This window comes from Rousettus aegyptiacus, unplaced genomic scaffold (assembly GCF_014176215.1).
Source record: "Rousettus aegyptiacus isolate mRouAeg1 unplaced genomic scaffold, mRouAeg1.p scaffold_m13_p_1, whole genome shotgun sequence".
NCBI lineage: Eukaryota > Metazoa > Chordata > Mammalia > Chiroptera > Pteropodidae > Rousettus > Rousettus aegyptiacus.
The window spans coordinates 147,702,416-147,718,332 of record NW_023416284.1 but is presented as its reverse complement, the minus strand read 5'-3'; positions in this window follow the sequence as shown (position 1 = coordinate 147,718,332).

The window sequence follows — 15,917 nt, the reverse complement described above, 5'->3', positions numbered from 1 at the left end:
ACATCTCCTTTATCCAATCATCTATTGAAGGACACTTGAATTGTTTTCCATGTCTTGGCCACCATAAATAATGCTGCAATGAACATTGGGGTGCATATATCTGTACAAATAAATGTTTTCAAAATTTTGGGATTGATTCTCAGAAGAGGAATTGCTGGGTCATATGGTAATTCTATTCTTAATTTTTTTGAGGAACTTCCATACTCTTTTCCATAGTGACTGTACCAATTTACATGCCCACTAGCAGTGTATGAGGGTTCCTTTTTCCTCACAACCTCTCCAGCACTTGTTATTACCTGTCTTGTTAATAATAGCCATTCTTACAAGTGTGAGGTGGTATCTCATTGTGGATTTGAATTGCATTTCTTAAGTAGTTAGTGAAATTGAGCATCTCTTCATTATTCTGTTGGCCATTTGTATGTTTTCTTGTGAGAAGAGTCTGTTCCGATCTTCTGCCCATTTTTTAATGGGATTGTTTTTTGTTGTTGAGATGTATGAGTTCTTTATATATTTTGGATGTTAGCCCCTTATCAGAGGCATTGCTTGCAAATATCTTCTCCCATTCAGAAGGTTGCTTCTTTGTTTCAATGAGGATTTCTTTTGCTTTGAAGGAGCCTTTTACTTTTTAGACAGCCGTCTAGTTTCATTCTTTTGTACATGGCTTTCCAATTTTCCCAGCACCATTTATTGAAGTGGCTTTCTTTTCTCCATTGTTTGTTTTTGGCTCCTTTGTTGAAAATTATTTGTCTGTGTGTGTGTGTGTGTGTGTGTGTGTGTGTGTGTGTGTGTGTATTTCTGGGCTGTCAATTCTGTTCCATTGGTATATGTGTCTGTTTTTTTTCTGCCAATACTGTGCTGTTTTGATTATTGTTGCTATGTAGTATAATTTGGAGTCAGGCAAAGTGATACCTCTGGCCTTATTCTTTTTTCTCAGGATTGCTTTGGCTATTCAGAGTCTTTTGTGATTCCATGCAAATCTGATGATCAACTATATTGATTCTTCCAATCCATGAATATGAAATATCTTTCCATTTCTTTGTGTCTTCTTTTATTTTAAAAAATAGGATCTTGTAGTTTTCAGTATATAAGTCTTTCACATCCTTTTGTTAAGTTTATTCCTGGGTATTTTATTCTTTTTCTTGTTAGCATTTTTAACAATCACCCCCTAAATGATTCTGATACAGATGGTTCACAGACCACAATTTGAGAAATACCAATCTACGTGTTAGTAATATCCAAACCTGTATTTCTTGACCTGCCCTGACCTAAGTGTTTCAGTCCAACTGAGATAAATTCAACATATTTCAAACCAAACTCATTATTCTCCACCCCTTTAAATAATGCTTCCTTTTCTGATTCTAGGATAGTACATATCTTCTCCCTTGTTGCTTAATTTTGATTTCACTATTTGATGACCACCCTTTTAATGAGGTATAATTGACACATACTATCATGTTAGTTTCAAGTATACAACATGATGCTTCGACATTCATATATATTGTAAAATGATTACTATAATAAGTCTAGTAAACTTCAATACATAGTTAGAAATTTTTTTTCTTTGATGACTTTTAAGCTCTACTCTCTGCAGTGCAGCATTATTAACTATAGTCCCCATGTCATACAATATATCTCATGACATTTATTTTGTAACTGGAGTTTCGTACCTTTTGGGCACTTTCTCTCATTTCACTTACCCTGCACCCCAGCCACTGGCAACCATCAATCTATTTTTCGTACCTTTTAGTTCATTTTTTGTTTGTTTTAGATTTCACATATAAGTGAGATCACACAGTGTTTGTCTTTCTCTGACTTATTTTATTTAGTGTAATACCCTCGAGGTCCATCCATGTTGTCACAAATAGCAAGATTTTATTCTTTTTTATGGCCGAATAATACTCCATTGTGTATGTATGTATATACATACATAATGTATGTGTGTATACATGCATGCGTACATATGTACATACATACATGCATGCATGCATACATACATAAATACCACATCTTCTTTCTTCTTTATCCATTCATTCACTGATAGACAGTTAGGTTGTTTATGTGTCTTGGCTATTATAAATAACGCTGCAGTGAACATAGGGTTGCATAATATCTTTTCAAATTGGTGTTTTCATTTTCTTTAAATAAATAATCAGAACTTGAATTCCTAGATTATATGGTAATTCTATTTTTAATTTTTCGAGGAATCTCCATACTGTTTTTCACAGTAGCTGCACCAATTTACATTCCTATCAACAATGTGTCAGGGTCCCTTTTTCTCCACATCCTTGCCAACACTTGTTATTTCTTTTTGATAATAGTCATTCTAACAGGTGTCAGGTGAAACCTCATTGTGGTTTAGATTTGCATTTCCCTGATGATTAGTGATTTTGAGAATCTTTTCATGTATCTATTGGCCATCTCTATGTCTTATTTATAAAAATGTCTATTCAGATCCTCTGCTCATTTTTAAATTGTATATATTTATTTACTATTGAGTTATTTGAGTTATTTGTATATTTTGGATATTAACCCCTATCAGGTATATAATTTGCAAATATTTTTTTACCATTCATTAGTTGCCTTTTCATTTTGTTGATGGTATCCTTTGCTGTGCAAAAGATCTTTACTTAGATATAGACCCAATTGTCTAATTTTGCTTGTGTTGTCTTTGCTTTTGGAGTTGGATCCAAAAAAATCATTGCCAAGACCAATGTCCAGGAGCTTACCACTTATATTTTCTTCAAAGAGTTCTACATAAACAGGTCTTACATTCAAATCTTTAATTCATTTTGAGTTAATTTTTGCAGATAGTGTAAGAGAGTGGTCCAGTTTCATTCTTTTGTATGTGGTTATCCAGTTTTCTCAATATTATTTATTGAAGAGACTGTCCTTTTCCCATTGTATATTTTTGGCTCCTTTGTCATAAATTAATTGGCCATATATACATGGGTTTATTTCTAAGCTCTCTATTTTTTCACTGATCTATGTGTGTGTTTTCATGCCAATACCATACTTTTTTTGATTACTATTGATTTATAATATAGTTCGAAATCAGGGTGCATGATGCCAACAACTTTGTTCTTTTTACTCAAGATTGCTTTGGCTATAGACTGTCTTTTGTGATTCCATATGAATTTTAGGATTGTTTGTTCTATTTCTCTGAAAAATGTCTTTGGAATTTTGATAGAGATTGCTTGGTATCTGTAGATTGCTTTCTGTACTATGGATATTTTAACAATATTGATTCTTACAACCTATGAATATGAAATATCTTTCCATTTATTTATGTCTTCTTCTATTTCTTTAACCAGTGTCATAGCTCTCAATATATAAGATTTCATCTTTTTTGGTTAAATGTGTTTCTAGATATTTTATTCTTTTTGATACAGTTGTAAATGGGATTGTTTTCTTAATTTCCCTTTCTGATGGTTTTTTAATGTCCATTTCCTTGTAGGCCTGAGTTACAAATAATATTTTCTATGTGGTAAGTTATTAATAAGTTCCTAAAGTTTTCCCTGAAAAATAAATGCAAACTCAAAAATATTTAGTTTTATATTCGCAACCTTTAAGGGACCTATTAAAATTTTTCCTCTAGAAATTCTTCATAAATAATAATCTTGTAGTAAAATTTGGGGAAAAATATATATACAGTTGTAAATATATATATGTATAAATATATACACATACATATGTGATAAAAACAGCTCTTATTAGAATGAAAATGACTAATCCAAAGATATTAGAATAAGATACTCTGCTTCTTTCTACATTTATTTAAAAAAAATTGAAAGGATCAACTGAAATTTATTAGAAAGGTTCTATATCTTAATCCTTTTATACATCCCTGCATACCAGTCTCCCTTGCCACATTCAACTGAAACACTGCAATGAATTACCCTTGTCACTATCAAAAAAAAGTGTTATCATTTCTTATTTTACTTAACCTGTATGTGATGATAAATTTAATTCACATGACATAGATTTATCAGAGTTTATTCATTTTATCAAAAATTAAATCTAGTCATTTCCTTTCATCTTTAATAAAATCCATGAAACTCTCTTTTCTCTTTATTTTTAGAACATTACTCTCTTCTGGTATTCTATCTCCTTCTATGTCTACTTTTTCTCAGCTAAAAGGCATCTAATTCTCTACCCATATTATAACTGTTACTGTTTTTCAGAGCTCTTTCTTCAACCTCTATTTTACTCTAGCCCTCCTGGGTTGATCTTATATACTACCATGATACCAAATATTGGTTATATATGTTATCATTACACATCTATTAACATCTCCTGATTTATATATGTTTGTCTGCATTTATTAAGAACTACAATTATGTTTCCCCAAGTTACCTCCAAAGATGATATAATCATTACTCTACCACCTGGACCTATCTTCTGTATTTCCTCCATCAAAGAATGCCATTGTCAAGCCAAAATAAACTATAACAGCGATAACACATGCTAGCAATATTCTTTTCCTAACTCACCACACACAAAGCCAGCACATGAGCAATGTAAAAGATATATTTATGAAAAGAGTAATGGGTATATGGATGTACCTTGAAATTTGTTTATCAACACCATCCACAAAAATGAGAAAGCTATCAAATCAAAAAAAAAAAAAGAATGCTTTCAGGGCTTTTGCTTTTTATATCATTGGAATAGTATAGGAGCTCTTTCAGCCCTCATAAGTATACCTATTCCCACACAAGTGCTTCCCTATGCCATTTCTGATGGCCTCATTAGGCCTAGAGCATTATAGCTTTAGCCTTTTAAACATATCTTGATTTACAGTCCGATCTCCACCTACTTTTGCAATAATCAGTGATACCTCATTCATGTCTCATTACCACCTCCACCTTACAGTTTCCTGAGCAAACTATGCTTCAGGTTTCATACTTGCTTTGTAACAAATGTTGTAAAAAAAAAAAAATTTTTTTTTAGACTACTTTATTTAAAATGCATTTGGTCTATCTTTCTTCTTTTGGTTAATGTCTCCATTTCTCAACAGTCACTTTCTTCTAGGTAGCCTTTCCTTTTCTGACTCTTCCCTAGTCCTAATTGGGTACTTTTTCTATACGTTCTCTTTGCCATATGTTTTATTATATTGCAATCTAATTTCCTTTCTGGGTGACTACACCATGCTTTTTGAAGGCAAGAATAGTGTCTTTTTTGTCTGAGTCTTCAATGCTAAACATAGTATTCTCTGAGGAAGTTATCCTAATGTAGAATATTTTATGCCATATGTTAATGTTACTATGAAATGTAAGCTAAAAAAAACAGTTCAATGACTCTTGGAATTTACTATCCCATTCAGGTTATATTCCTTTCAAGCAAAGGATGTAGTGATTCTATTTCAGTATTTTTTCAGCAAAAATTTACCTTCTCTAAGACTTCTGTGACAATCACCACTTGGTCATTGTGCTAGGGCACAACTATAGTTCTTATGTTGAAAATTATCAATAAAATCGGTCAAGGTCTTCACAAAACATTCTTTACTTATTTTAGAGCTTGAGAAGCAAGATGAAATCTCGTTACATTTTCAAAAGACTTTTGCATTTTGGTTGTACACATAGATAACAGAATTTACTTTTGGAACTCTGATCTTTTAGGAACATCTAGTTCAGAGAGATGGTATATGGGCTTTCTGAGCTGATTATAGCTCCCTGTGGATATCGAATGGCAGATAGACTGCATTTGACACACACAGTGCTTTTTTACTTAATAATTATTAACAGAAATTTGAAAAAGAAGCTAAAGAGGAACTTATGACACTGAGATTTTGGGAAAATGTTATGCTGGTGAAATATTCATGGTCTGGACTAGTTTGGGATTTTAACTATTTACTGCTGTCATTTCTCAAGTTATGCCGTTTTCAGTTGCGATTTTTATCTTCAGAAGCGGCTACAACTATCACTGTTGGATTTTCCTTTCTTCTCACATTATTCAAAATCAATAGTAAACATATTACTTTTATTCTGAGAAACTTAACTCATTTAAACTTATTAATAGCCAGAATGCTTATGTTTTAGGTTGGCATTTTTTAACCTATGGTTTGCTCTAATAATAATGAACACATTTTACCTTCTTTCCAGGTAAAACAATGAACGCACCAAAGTTACTTGACAAATTATTTATAATACCCTCTATAGGCAAAGCATCAATAAGAATAATGGCCTCCATTTTTCAGAAAAGCAAATAAGTTATAGTGCTGTTTTATGACTTACTTGTGGCACATGTCATATAGATCAGTAACTACCGAGGAAGCAAACTGGCAGCCACATAACTACTTGCAGATTCCTGAACATATTAAAGCTAATAGCAAGCATAATAATAAATCACTGAAAGTTAAGATTTTTCTTCAACTATTGCCAAATGGGATTTTCCTCAAATACAGATTTTTTCCAGAAAAATAAATAGGTGTGAAAAATAAAGTTTTATCTCATATAATAGTTTTATTTATTTCTGTGCATTATTTAAATTATTTATTTTTATATCCATTCATTTAAAGTGATAACACATACCACATGGTAAAACAAATAAAAAGTATAAGGTACATACAATGAAAACATTTCTTCATCCTATTCCTTTTTCTTCCCATTTCTCTCCAGAGTCAACCAGTTACCAGTTTATTGACTGACAGTTAAGACTTGTGTTTGTACATTTATAAACACATTTTTTTTTCTTGTTTAAGAGACTTAAATACATTCTAGTCTCAGTGCAAAATTTTCAGCAGCTAAAAAAAGATTATTAGAGTAATATTGATTTGCTTTTCAAAGAAAACCACAAATTCAGAGCCACCACAAATTCAGAGCCATTATCATTCCTAACCAGTTATCTCGATTTAAAGAGAAACATATTTGTTTCAGTCAAAGCTGGCTGTACTTGTAAGGAACACATAAATATTTAAAGAAACAGCAAATGCTGCAAAGTAAAAATAATGTTATTGGCTGAACTCTCACAGTACATCTTATGTACAACATTCCATGTCTCTTTTAGAGTCATTCTGGAAAGATTCTTATAGAAGCCTATTTATGAAGTAAATTTTAATGCTTAGTTTTGGAAATACTGAATGTCCTCAACTACATATTAAAATGAAAGTTATTATAAAGAATATTACAACATTATTGTTAAGATACAGTAAGTAAAATAGAAAGATCACTTGTTTTTCACTTTAGGAAGTTCTCTGCTTGCTTACTTGTGAGTTTCTTTTGTTATACATATCTGATTTGAATTCACAAGGCAAAGTAGAGCATCTGGAGAAATCAAGGAAGAGAGAATCATGTTTGCCCTTATCATCTTCTAATTCTGAATGTTTAGGATCAAGAATTTACTCAATGGATCACTTGCTTGGAAATATAATTGCATTTTGGAAAATATTGAGCTTAGAAGAATCTTGGAAAGGAACACTAAATTAATTGAAAATTCTACATTTAATCACAAAGAAATAAATCTTAGTAAAATGTTAGTTCTGTGGTCAGAATGTTGTTCAGGATGGTTAACTAAGTATATAATCAGATTATTTTGCATAGATTTTCTTTTGATTAATTTTATATAATTATACAAAATAATGAACATTAATTTTGTTTTTTCGATAGATTTGTGAATCTATTTTTCTAAAAATGTAATTACCCACTTATAATCTAAATTAGAATTTAGTAATATTTTCTCATTTTTTATAATGCTTTCTTTCCCATATATCAAATACAAGACATTTGATAGTCTTTTCATGAATATTCTTTTGTGATTCATTGATATGTACGTGATAAAATTATGAAACTTTAATTATTTTGCCTTATAATGAGTTGCAGATGTGTGATAAAGAGATACCATGGGGTCTCTCTTGACAATTTCTTTAAAATCCATTAATATAGTATGCATGAGTGATAGTATTATAGCATTTAATTATGTTTTGATCAAGTTATATTTCATTGTTCCTTCATTTTTAAATATTTGAAAATATTATTTGATAGTCTTTTATATTTATAGTTCCAGATGAATCTTAAATTAATTTTGTTTTACTTCATGAAAAAAAAAATCGATTTTTTTTGTATTAACTGTATACATTCAGTTTAGAAGAATAAATAACATATATAATGTATTCATCAAGGAAAATATCAGAAATATTATTTAAGATAGTTTTTAAAAGCTATGGTTGTTTTGTAAGAAATGTAATAACTGTAAAATGTTTTTGACATGATACCAAGTGACAAAAGGAGATAGATATGATTTTTTGTAATCATGTTACCCTCTATGATTATTTTATTTTAATTAAGTTTTTAATTTTAAAGTAATTATATTCACATGCAGTTGTAAAAACTAATAGAGATTCTGCATACCTTTCAGCCAGTTTCTCTCAGTGGTAGTATCTTGTAAAGCTATGGCGTAGTATCACAACCAGGATACTGACACTGATGTAGTAGAGACACAAAACATTTCCATCACTGTGAAGCTTCCTCATGTTCTCATTTCATAGCCATACTACTTCTCTTCCAAACCACAACTTCCTTGACTTCTGGCAAACACATCACTGTTCTATTCTTCATTTCTACCATTGTTTCAAGAATATTATATAAATGGAGTTACATAGGATGTAACCTTTGGCTTTTTTCTTCTCAGTGTAATTCTCTGGAGATTCATCCAGAGTTCCATTTATCAGTAGTTTGTTCCTTTTTACTAATGAGTAGGATTTCATGGATGGATGTACCATAGTTTATTTGACCGTTCACCCATTGATGGATATCTGGATTGTTGGCAGTTTGGGGCTATTATGAATCAAGCCATTTATAAACATCTATGTAGACATTTCTGGGTGACCTGTTTTCATTTATTTGAGATAAATGCCCCAAAGTATAATGGATAGGTTGTAGGATAGTTGAATACTTAGTTTTTAAAGAAATTGCTACACTGTTTCCAGAGTGCTGTCCATTTTGTAGTCCCATCAGCAATGTATGAGTGATCCAGTTTCACCACATCCTTGCCAGCTTTTACTGTTCTCACTATCTTTGCTTTAGTCTTTTTTTTTTTTTTCAGTAGGTGTATAAGGATATATCTTACTTTTGTGTTAAGTTGCCTTTCCCTAATGGTTAATACAGTTGAAAATATTTCATGTACATATTTGCCATCTGTATATTTTCTTCAGTAATATGTCCTTTTCTAATTTTTAAATTGGATTTTTTTAACTTTTAAGTTTTGAGTATCCTTTATATAGTCTAGATTCTAGTCAGATACATGGTTTACAAATGTTTTCTCCCAGTGTTTAGCTTGTCTTTTCATTTTTTAAAATGGGTTTTTATAGAGCAAAACGATCTAATTTTGATGATTTCCAATTATCAAAATATTTTTATTTTATTTTATTGTTAGTTTCAAGTGTACAGTATACTGATTAGACATTTATATAGTTTATAAAGTGATCCCTCTAATTGCCCTTTCTCTCTGTCTCTCTAGCTAGCCATTTCATTAATGTTAACTGCATCTTTTATGAATTGTGATTTTGGTGTAAAATCTAAGAACTCTGTCTACACTTAGATCCTCAAGATTTTCTCTCATGTGTTTTTTAAACTATAGTTTTACATTTTATAGTTAAATCTATGATCCATTTTGTTTTAATTTATGGACTAGGTGTGAGACTTCGGTTTATTTTTTTGCCTCTGAATGTTCAATTTCTCCAAGATTATTTATTAAAAAGACTTTCCTCCATTCAATTGCATTTTTACCTCTTTTCAAAAATTGGTTAGGAATATTTGTATGAGCCAATTTATGTGTCTCCATTCTGCTCCATCGATTTATGTGTCTTTCCTTTTACTCAATACCACATACATTTGATTACATAGCTATGTAATAAGTATAGTAATCAGATAAACTGATTATTCCTATTTATTTTTTTCAAAATTGTTTTAGCTATTCTAGTTCTCTTGCTGTTTCATATAAATTTTAGAACAATTTTGTCCATATCTTTAAAAAGTTATTTTGGGATTCTGATAGGGATTCTGTTAAATCTGTATATTAATTTATTGAAAATTGACATTATCACAATGTTGTCTCTCATTTATTTAGTTACTTTTTAAATTTCTTTCATCAGTATTTTGTAGTTTTTCTCATTTAGGCATAAGTGTTACATTTTTTGAGCCATCCTAAATAGTATTGTATTTATAATTTTTATTTATACATGATCATTATTAGACTATTGCAATATAATTGTTTTTTGTTTTTTTTTTTTTTGTGATGATCTTATATCCTCTGACCTTACTGAACTCATATTTTAGTTCTAGGAGTTTGTATATAGAGTCCTTGGCTTTTTCCATGTAAGCAATTTCTATGGACTGAATGTTTGTGGACCTCGAAATTCATATGTTGAAATCTAATCCCCAATGTGACGGTATTTAGAGGTAGTAATTTGGAGATGTAATTAGGTCATGAGAGTGGAGCCCTCGTGAATGAGATTAGTGTCCTTTTAAGAAGAGACTAAAGAACTAGTTTACTCTCTTTCTGCAAGGTGAGATATAATGAGAATTAGGCAGTCTGCAACAAAGAGGAGGGAACTCACCAGAACCCAGCTGTGCTGGTATACCCTGATCTCAGACATCCAGCTTACAGAACTGTGAGAAATAAATTTCTGTTGTTTATAAGCCACCCAGTTTATGGTACTTAGTTATAGCAGCCCTAATTGACTAAGACAACAATCATGTTACCTCTAAATATGTATACATATATTTTTTTCACTTCTGATCTCTGTGCCTTTTTATTTCTTTTCCTTGCCTTTTTGCACTAGCTAGAACTTCCAGCACTGTGTTAAATAAGAGTGGTAAGAGTAGACATCTTTGCCTTGTTCTCAGTCTGAGAAAAAAATAGCCTTTCACCAATAAGCATATTAACCATAAGTATTTTATACATGCTCTTTAGCAAGCTGAGTACATTTTTATCTATTCCTAACTTTTAGAGAATTTTGATCATAAATGCATTTTAATTATATTAAATTTTCTTACATAAATTGATATAATCTTATAATCTTGTGATTTTTCTTTTTTAGCCTATTAACATGGCAGAGTACATTGATTAACTTTTGAATATTGAATCAGCCTTGCATCCCTGGAATAAAAATTCTTTAGCCACAATTCTTTTTACATGTTGCTCAATTCTATTTGGTAATATTTTATTAATAATTTTTGGTTTATATTCATGAGAAATATTGGCTATGGTTTATTTTTACTGTCTGTGGTTTTGATATCAGGGAAATACTAGCTTCACAAAATAAATTGGAAAGCATTTTAAAAACTTTTTGAAAGATCGTGCAGAATTGGTCTTAATTCTTCAAATGTTTTGTAGCATTCTCCATTGAAAACATCTTAGCCTAGAGAGCTTCTTTAGGGGAATTTTTTATTACAAAATAAATTTTGAGTGAATTGTGGTAGTTTGTGTTTTTAAGAACTTTCCATTGTGTGTAGAATTATTCATTATAGTTTCCTATCATCATTTTGATGTATATATCATCTGTAATAGTAACCACCTTTTTCACTCTTGGCATTGGTTATTTGTGTCATATTCCTTTTTCTTTTGTTAGGTTTGTGAGAGATTTGTCAATTTAATTGATTTATTCAAAAAGTAAGCTCTTTGTTTCATTATCTATGTGTTTCTGTTTTCAATTACATTGATTTCTGCTCATATATTTGCTTTTTTCTGCTTCCTGTGGTTTATTTTGTTAATCATGTTTTAGGTTCTTGATGTAGGCACTTAGATTATAGAATCCTCTTTTCTAATGGATTCACTTAGTACTATAAATTTACCTCAGCACTGTTTTAGCTACTTTTTTGACTCAAGAAATACTTAGAAATGTATTGTTTAGTTTCTAAACATTTGGAAATATTCTTGTTATCTTCTTGTTACTGATTTCTAATTTGATTTCACTGTGCTCAGAGAACAAACTCTATGATTTTCAGTTATTTTCCATGTTGTTTTATAGCCCAAGATATAACTTATGCTGGTATGTTTCATGGTCACTTGCAAAAAAATGTATATTATGTTGTATCAGGGTACAGCATTCTAGAAATTCTGATTACATTATGCTAGTTGATGGTGTTGAGTTCTTATATATCCTTGTTGATGTTTCTATCAATTGTTGAGAGAGGAGTGTTGATATTTCTAACTAGAATTGTACATTTGTCTATTTCTTCTTTCATTTCTATCACTTTCGCTTCAGATATATTTTGTGGTCTAGTTTTTTTGATGCATTACATTTAGAACTGCTACCTCTGGTGTATTGACTTTTCTCCCCCAATATACACCTTCCATGCCTCTGATAATTTTCTATATTCTGATGTCTGCTCTATCTCATATTAACACAGTTACTACGGCTTTCTTTTGATCAATGTTTATATCATGTATCTTTTCTATTCTTTTTACTTCAACTTACCTATATTGTTATATTTTAAGTGAGTTCTTTTTAGACAATATATAAGTTTTAATGTAGTTATGGATATGTTAGGACTGAAATATGCTTATCTATCTTTCTATCATTTATTTATTTAATTAATTAATCGACTAATTATTTATTTATTTATTTTTGCTTTCTGTTTCTTTCCTTTGTTCTTTGTTTCTATGTCTTCTTTTACTCGATTTCCTGTAGGTTATTTGAAGACGTTTTAGAATTCTATTCTAATTTATCTACATTATTTTCTTAGCGATTGCTTCATATAGCTTTATTTAAGTAATTGTTTTGTGTATATAATATTATATATAAATAACAGTCTACCAGTATTGTCATTTATCAGTTAAAGTGAGGTATACTACAAACTATTCTTGCCTTTGTGTCCCTTTACCTTACCCATTTATAAAGTACTTGTATTAAGTATTTCCTCTACCTATACTTAGAACTACATCAGATGGTGCCATAATTTTCACCTCAATCATTAAACATAATTTAGAAACCTTAAGAAGAGAAAGTACATCTTAATTTACCCATAAATTTGCTTACAATGTGTTTTCTTCCTTCCTGATGTTTTATGGTCTCTTTTGTTTATTATTTTCATTCTGTTTAGAGATCATACCTTAGTCATTCTTTTAGTTTAGATTTGTTAGAACAAATTCTGAGATTCTTCTCAGTTTTTAGGATTTATAGGTTTATGTCTTTTACCAAATTTGGTTTCTCTTTCACCTTTCTCTCTAGTTTCCAATGGCATACTGTTAGAACTTTTTCTTATAGTCCCATAGTTCTCTGAGGTTGTGGTGTGTGTGTGTGTGTGTGTGTGTGTGTATGCGCGCGTGTGTGTGTGTGTCTGTGTCTGTGTCTGTGTGTTTGTGTGTGTGTTTCAATCTATTTTTTCTCTGTTGTTCAGGCTGAGTGATTTCTATTGTTTATCTTCCCGTCCACTGATTCTTTCCTCCGTTTCCTCCATTATTCTCTTAACAGTAATATTTAGTAATTTTATTTCGGTTATATTTTTAGCTCTAAAATATCTATTTTGTTTTATATTTTAATAATTTATTTGCTGAGACTTTCCATTTCTTTCATTTATTTTAAGTGTATTTGTAATTGCTACCAAACCCTCTTTATGATGGCTACTTTAAAATTATTATAAGATAATTCTAATACCACTATCACCTTGGTGTAGGCATCTATTGCTTGTTTTCATTCAGTTTGAAATTTTCCTGGTTCTCAGTATGATATGTGATTGTTCTAAGATTAAAAATGACATTATGGTAGTAGACTCTGAATCATGTAAACCTTCTACTCGAACTGGTTTTATCTGAAATAACTCCATCAGGCGAAGAAGAGGGTCTCTGATTTGTTACTGTAAGATGGGGGAAGAAAGTTGGGTTTTACCAGTAGAAGTAGAAGTTTAGGTTCACCACTCAACCTTGGTTGGTATTATGGGGAAAGGGCTTGTCCTTGATGTGGGTATGAGTGGCATATCTGGCTCTTCATTAGGCCTCAATTGATACTGCATTGGCAGGGAGTGGTATGGATGCCTCATTACTGTTTTCTGTGTAGCTACCAGCCACATCATGGTATTGGAGGGTATTTCTTACTGCTGCATGGTGATGAAAGTCCTGACTCTCTACTAAGTTTTATCCTACACTACCCCAGCAGGGAGAAGAAGGGATGACTTATTACTACCGAACAGAAGTGGTAGTCCAGATTTTTCAATGGTTTCCACTAGTACCCTTTATTAGGGGACAGATGACCTTGTTAATGCCAAATGGGATGAAATTTCTGGCTACCTACTTGGCCTTCTATGACACCATCTTGGCGGTGGAAGGGAATGGATTAGATCGCTTCATTATAGCCTGGCAAGGATGGAAATCAAGGCTTACGCTTCAATCTTGTTGACGTGGATAAGGATGGGGTTACATTTTTTTTCCCCCTGTGGGAAAAAAATGGTTATCATCTAAATTTTTTTTTATCTTGTTGTGTTGCCTCTTACTTTTTCCTTTTGCCAAGAGAGTAGTTTTCATTGATTATTTACTTATTTTGCCTCTATTTGTTGGTATTTCTGGGTCGTCAGTTCGTTTGCCTCCAAATCTGGTATATATATAAGGGAAAAAGAATACAGGGAGTTCATCACAGCCCAGAATGTTCTGCATTTTCTTCTCCACCTTTCAAAATCTTCTTCTGTTTGTTTTGTATTTAATGCCCAGGGTTTTTAGATGTACTTAGCAGAAGAAATAGGAAAGTGTGTCCATTTCATCTTCCTAGGAGCGGAAGTCTGAAAATCTTTGACTTTTAAAATTCATAAAGTATAGCATTTTAATATAAAACTTTTTTAGTTCTTAGGGGGAAGTTAAGTTCATATTTCGTTCATGTATCAATATTACTTGACATAACAAATCTGTCACAGAATTACCCAATCGCCAATGAAATAATCATAGATTTTATTCAGAAATGTTGTGTTTACTTCAATTGGGAAATGACCTAGTGAAAAGTTGACATCAAGCCCACCACAGAAAGTGTCCAAAGGCTGGAAAGTCTGCTGATTAAAGAATCTCATGAGGTTATCATTTATCTTTCTTCATTTCCCTGTTTTCTTAAAATTACACTAACATTCCTAACTAGGTCCAATATGATTTCATTTGGGAGGAGTACAACTGCAAGGATAAAAACCCTAGAGTTTTAAATTTGTTAACATGTTTTACATTATCTTTTTATAATTTTTTTCCACGTTCTAAGAGAAAAGACTAGCTCAGTGTTGCTTTACGTCCTCAGCTTGATGAAACGGTAATTTTTTTTTTTTTTTTTAAATAGCTTGAGAAATAATGTGTGAGCATTGTGCCTGTGGAGGCCTTTCTCCTTTTCGGTACATGGGCATGGGATTTTGGCTGTGTAGGGTATGAGCATTGAGGCAGGTGGAGTCAGTGGAAAGCACCACTTTTGAGTGTTGCTGTCTGGAAGAAAGCGCCTCTCTACTGGTGCTCAACGATGAGCCTGTGGGGTGACCACTTTCAGGGATGCACCTCATCTTTCTCAGATGGTTCTACTTCCTCCACAGTAGAACAATATTATCTCCTTACCTGCCCATTTTCCACCTATTTTCATTCACTTAATAAAGAAAACACTTTTATCTTACTAATAAATTTGTCCATTCTTACCCAGAGGAAAGTAAAAATTTCAATAATTCTTTTAGAAAAAAAATTACATATATATGTAATAGTCTGTCACATCACATACACTCAATAACATCCCATTAGCAACCTTCCAAATATTGTTTAGAGGCATCCTCTTAGAAATTGCCTGTGCTAATTTTTCTTCTTACTTAAAGCTTCAAATGTTTATTTAACTTGCAGCCACTTTAGTGTGCACAGCAGATTTTCAAAACAGTGAGCTCTCTTAACAGTTCTTTTCCTTATGCTCAGTATGCTTTAGGAGTCATAGATATTTAAATTTTTCTCATTGAGAAATCAGTTCCTATGAAGATAAATGT